The sequence below is a fragment of the Grampus griseus genome, assembly GCF_964374135.1.
Source record: "Grampus griseus genome assembly, chromosome: 2".
In the NCBI taxonomy this organism is placed as follows: Eukaryota; Metazoa; Chordata; class Mammalia; order Artiodactyla; family Delphinidae; genus Grampus; species Grampus griseus.
Window position 1 is genome coordinate 19,354,481 of NC_139018.1, and position 6,191 is coordinate 19,360,671.

A 6,191-nucleotide genomic window follows, 5' to 3' on the forward strand; every position below is an offset into this window, starting at 1 on the left:
GGTTTGTGATATGCTGGTTAAATTGCTGTTGGGAATTTGAAGGAACACTTAACATTGAAAGCACCTCTCTCATTTTAGTTTTTAGAATCTTATTGACAACAACAAAAAGTTTTTTTTTTTTTTTTAAGATGTGTTTTGGTCCATCAGGAGTTACTCTGTTCTCTGCTCCTGATCTACTTTTATTCTCCAGAATCTTTCAGTTCTAAAAAATAGCAGATATTGTGGTCTTAATGGTTAAAGTTTAGGAAAAGGATGTATTTGATTTCAGCCAAAGTTGTTCATTATTTTAAAGGAAACTTCTCCCCTTCTCTCCCTCTCTCCCACCTTCTTGCTCTTCTTTCTCCCCCTCTTTCTTTCTACCCATTTTTTACCTTTTTCCTGTGTAGACCTGTGTAGGTATGCAGCCCAATGGAAAAAAGTGCACAAAATATGAAGTCAAATGTGTTGAATTGTAGCTCAGTAGATTTTTTGGGTGGAAACGTTTTCCATGGAGCTCAGATCCGTTCTTTGTAAGAGCCCATTGGAGTCTAGACACATAAATTTCTGAGTCTGTAGAGATGATTTGTGTGTTGGCCTAATCCTGGAATGCTCTGGTTATAGAATTTGGTAGTGACGTATTTCTAAATAAAAAAGAATGGTGAGGCGCTTGGTGATGAAAACTTCAGTAAAAAATGAATTGAGTCAGAAAACAAGGGCATCTGGCTTAACAAATAAGCCTCTCAGAAAAGGGACTTTTCTGCCACTGTTGGGCTTTCTGAAAACATTTTTGAACATTTCACCTGATGCATTAATTTCCTAAGACTGTGGCTTAACACAACAGAAATTTATTCTCTTACTGTTCTCAAAGCTAGAAGTCTGAAATCAAAAGTGTCTCAGGGCCATGCTATCTGAAGGCTCTAGGCGCCTCTCCATAGTTCTAGTGGGTTCCAGAAATCCTTGGTGTTCTTTGGTGTGTAGAAACATCACTTCAGTCTCTGCCTTTGTAGTCACATGGCTTTCTCTCTGTGTGTTCTTTGTCCAAATTTCCTTCATCTTATAAGGATAATAGTCATTGAACAAGGAACTTTTAAAAGTGATAAATTAAGAGAAAACATCTAAAATCATGAAGCATATCTCTTTGCTTTATGTCACATTTCACTGTTTCTTTCTTCATCTTGAAGCTTTCTACCAACATAGGCTTTACAATTCCTCATCTTGTTTATCTTTACAGATGTTTCCTACAATTTGAGAGATCACACATTTCCCTCTTTCCTCCATTACTCAATTCCTACCTCCAAGCAGTTTTCCAAGATTTTGCCTTCATTGAAATGCAATTTAGCATTTCTGCCAAGCCAATAGAGAATCTCTTATGAATGAACAAATAAACTACTATGCAACAGAGAAATATAAACATAGATGTATAGACACATATGCATAAACTATACAATTTCAAAATTCTTGGCATGGGCAATTTTCATCTGCCATTGCATCCTGCTGAGTTATCCTACAAAGATTCTGAACCTGGGGTTGTTATTTTATACATAAAGTGCATAATCAATGTTAATTTTAAAACAAGAAGAATAAAAGATTTTCGCAGTGATAACTCCACTACCCTGAGGGATGCACCTTTTGATTCTTCACCAGAGTTATTCAGCTATTTCCAACTTGCTTCATTCTCCCCAAATCTCTTACCTAACCACATCCTCCATCATTCCCAGGGACTTTGTTTTTCCCACCTCAAGTAGGAAAGGGAAGTAGTTAAGTAGAAACTTGCTCAATTTCCTGCCAAGCAACCTGCAAATGTTTTTATATATATGTGCATGTTCCCTTCTCTTTCCCCCTCCTCCTCTCACATAACAGATGGCTTGCTTTTTTTTTCCATCTTCTTCAAAACTGAATTTACTACATTCCTCATCTACCTCTAATTTCACCCTCACTAAGCAAACAAACGAACAAACAAAAAGCATTTCATTACTCAATGATTGGAAAAACTATTACCTGGTACCTCGATTCTCACCCATATCTGATTCAGATGATATTTAGATGAAGCTTTAGACTTATACTTTAGAGTTGATAATGACAATGAGTTATGACTTTTGTCGGGATGGAATAAATGAATTTTGCTTGAGAGAAGAACAAGAGTTTTGGGGAAACAGGGGCAGAATATTACGGACTGAATGTTTATGACCCTCCCAAATTCATATGTTAAAATCTTAAACTCCAAGGTGATGGTATTAGGAGGTGAGCCTGTGGGAAGTGATTAGGTCATGAGGGTGGAGTCCTCATAAGTGGGATTAGTGTCCTCATAAAAAAAATCCCAGGAAGTCCTCTAGCCCTTTCCCTTCCTCCATATGAGAACACAGTATGAAGATAGCCATCTATAAATCAGAAAGCTGGTCCTCATTAGACACTGAATCTGCCCGTGCCTTGATCTTGGACTTCCCAGCCTCCAGAATTGTAAAAAATAAATATATGTTGTTTAAGACACCTAGTCTATGGTATTCTGTTATCATCTAAAAGGACCAAAACATTGTCTAAGCTAGTGTTTTATTCATCTCCTCTCCACCCTATTAGTGAAGGAGGAATGCGTGTTTCAGGATTATTAGGATGGCTGAAGACACAATAACCAACACTGGACAGATAAGATCAACAGCAGTTTACTAATCACATAAATTCATTGTGGGGGATGAGGACACCATGCCACAAAGGGCCACAAGGGGGGTGCACCTTGGAAATGAGTGAATCAGCAGAGGCTGTGGGACCTAGACTTTGTCATAAAAAGAGAGTAGGTTGAACCCTAATTCCTGTGGGAATATATGATTGGCTTGTTTGAATAATTCTGTGTGCTGGTAGGGAATTGAGGCCTTTTACTCAGAGACAAGCAGGCACTGTGCTTGATCCCCAGGATAAAGAAGGTTTTTTGGCTATAGCTCCTTATCAATGAGAGCACAATGTGAGTTGAGCTTGTGGTTAGGACATTGAAGACCCCTCTTGGGGCCTTAATTTTAGACCTTATCTCACAGCTAGGTCATTACTGGATTCACCATTTTTTTTTCTTTTTCCCACTTACATCCAATCATGTCATAATAGCTTTCAACTCTACCATCATAATAGCTCTTAAATCATCATCATCACCACCCCATTTCTCCCCACCACTTTACCTGGCCTTTCCCTGATCATCCATTAGAACTTGACTTAGCAGTCACCTCTCCAGGGTCACTTCTATGAACTTTCTTGAGCTTGAGAGAGGTGCCCCTCTTTTTGGTCTCACAACATCATTTGCCTAACCTATCATCAAATACACCATTTGGAAACTATTTGCTCTTCCTTTTCAAATATAAACTCCAAGCTTTAGATGTCAGAAACTGTGTTTTGTGCAGTATTCCTAATGTGTGACCCATGGTAGGTGCACAATAAATAGATGCTAAGTTTAACAAATGGCATTGAGATGAATGTACATCTATCCTACTATAGTTAAATTGTCATTGTTAAAATTGTTAATCTAAGTATTCAGGACACTTCTGGTTCCTTATTAGAAGTTTTCTTCCTCACCTCTTCTCATCTTGCTACTCACTAAGTTTTGTTTTCATACAGAACACTAGCTAGCACTATCAGTAGAGTATTGGTTTGCCCAGGTTCCTAGGAAGTATTTTGGTCTTCATGGAACAATATAAATTCTTGCTATTGGTCTAAGAACCCAATAGAGCAATGTGGTTTATGTTTGCTTTCATCCCTCTGGCAGTCCAAAGCAGCAACTGCCAGGGTACTGTTGCTGTATCAGCAAACAAAGTGGGAAGGAAATGAATGTGCCTCTTGGTCCCCAAAGAGAAATCCATTTCTACTGCAGCTAAGCATGACAGTTTAGGACTCCCATTTGACTCCAAAAACATGAAACACTCCACTACTTTTTGAAATCATTGGCTTATATGTGGCTGCAGCTCACACATCCACTGTGTCCTTTTCCTTCATACCGCAAAGTGAAGAGAAATATGAACCTCTTCTATTCAGAGATCACTGAATAATGCTTGCTACTATCAGATTGCATTGGCTTCAACACTGTTATTTGTTGAAAATATGTGGTTCAATCACAAGACCAACAACATTCCCCCCAGGGTACCCATTAGACAGAAGGGGAGCACAGTTGTAAACAATCTGTTTTGTAAAATAGAAGTCTCTAGATGGTGGGTATCAAAATTGCATTTGTTGAATATTTCATAGCTTTGGATGTACAGTTTACAGACAGGGAGGGAATTGAAGAGGATAGTTATTCAAAAATACAGTATCTAGGAAAAACATTTTCTCCCTTATTTCAATAATTGTGTAGGGGGAGCTAGAATGTGAATGAGCAGTGAACGAGAGAAAATAAATGACAAGAATAAAAAATGGAAAACATTTTTTTCAGATTTCTTGGAATTACGTTCGTTTTCACTGATTCACTGTGAAATGGTTTTATAAGTGTATGTTTTGCCATAGGCTTGAGATAATTTGCTTCATACTATCTAGTAAACAACACAGATGGACAGAAATCATAATCAAGGAGAAACCATCTGTGTAAGATTGCAAAGGTACATTTTTTTCTAGAGGTAGGAAAATGGCTTGAACTCAGACGTACTAGATTCACAGACTTAACTCTGGTGCCCATGGCATCTTCAAGTTTCAGGAGATAAAGTCTCTAAAATCATATACCAAAATGTGTGTGTGTACATATACATATAATTTTTATAAAAAGAGAGTGCATTACTTTAATCAGATTCTCACATCTCCTAATTGTTACCTTCTCCAGATTTGTATAACAATTACATAAAGAAAAATGGATGGAAATTCACATGACTCTAAAAGTGTTGATTACTTTGTTTCCACTTTCAGCCAGCCTGTGACTCCTAAGCTATCCCATTTAAATGTTTTAGATGTTTGCTCTTAAATTGTAGAAAATATATAATTGTTTATTAATAGTATTAGATTGTCCAATGATAATTAACTTGTTTTCAGTATATTTATTTTTATTTAGTGTGTATTGTTTATTCTAGAAAACTGGTAATTTTTCTGAGGGTGTAATATTATTAAGAGGGTGAAAAAGTAACCGACAGTGTGGGAGAAACATTTGTAACACATATATCTGATGAAGATTCATATGCAAAATATTTTTTAAAGCACCTAGAAAATCAACAAGAAAAATCAAAAAGTCTAACAGAAAATAGGCAACATACAGTATCACTTTACAAAAGAGTGTAAAAATAACCATTAAACATAAAATAGGGGCCCAATTTTTATTAATCATTAAGAATTTTTTTATTAATCATTAGGAAAATAATCATTTAAATTTTTAAATTATTTAAAAAAATCATTTAAAATAATACTGTGATACTATCACACCTCCACCATAAAGCTAAAATGAAAAATAAGTAATACAAGGTGCTGCTGAGGATGTGAAACAACTGGAACTCTATTGCAGATGGGAGAATAAATTGATACAATTTCTTGAGAAAACTGACATATTCCTATGGCTCAGGAATTCCACTTGTGGGCATGTATCAAGCAGAAATAAGTGTACAGGTTCACTACAAGACATGGACAAAAATGTTCATAGACTAAAATTGAAAACTACCCAAATACATTACGTACAGTAAAATGATAAAAATTTTGCTGCATGCAATGGAATATTACAAAACATTACAAAAATAAATGCCCTCCTCAATAACATGACTGAATGACTGAATCACATTATCATAATGTTGCAGAAAAGAGACACAAATGAGCATATACTGTAATACTTGTTTAAATTTTAAAGCCAGGTAAAATAAATTTATAATTAGAAAATCAGTTTAGTGATTTCCTTTCAGAGGTAGTTATTCAAAAGGGAATGAGGGTCTTCTGGGTGCTTATGATGTTCTATTTCTTGATCTAAGGGCGGATTATATAGATACTGTCACTTTGGAATATTAATTGATGTTGTATACTTTGATTTGTGTACTCTTTGTACATGTATGATATGCTACAATAAATAATGTATTTTAAAAGAAAGATTTTTGAAGTCTCCACCAAAAAACTATTAGAATTAATAAATGAATTCAGTAAAGTTGCAGGATACAAGGTTAATATACAGAAATCTGTTGCTTTTCTACACACTAATAATGAACTATAAGAAAGAACTATCAAGGAAACAATTTCACTTATAATTGCATCAAAAAGAATAAAATACCTAGGAATAAACT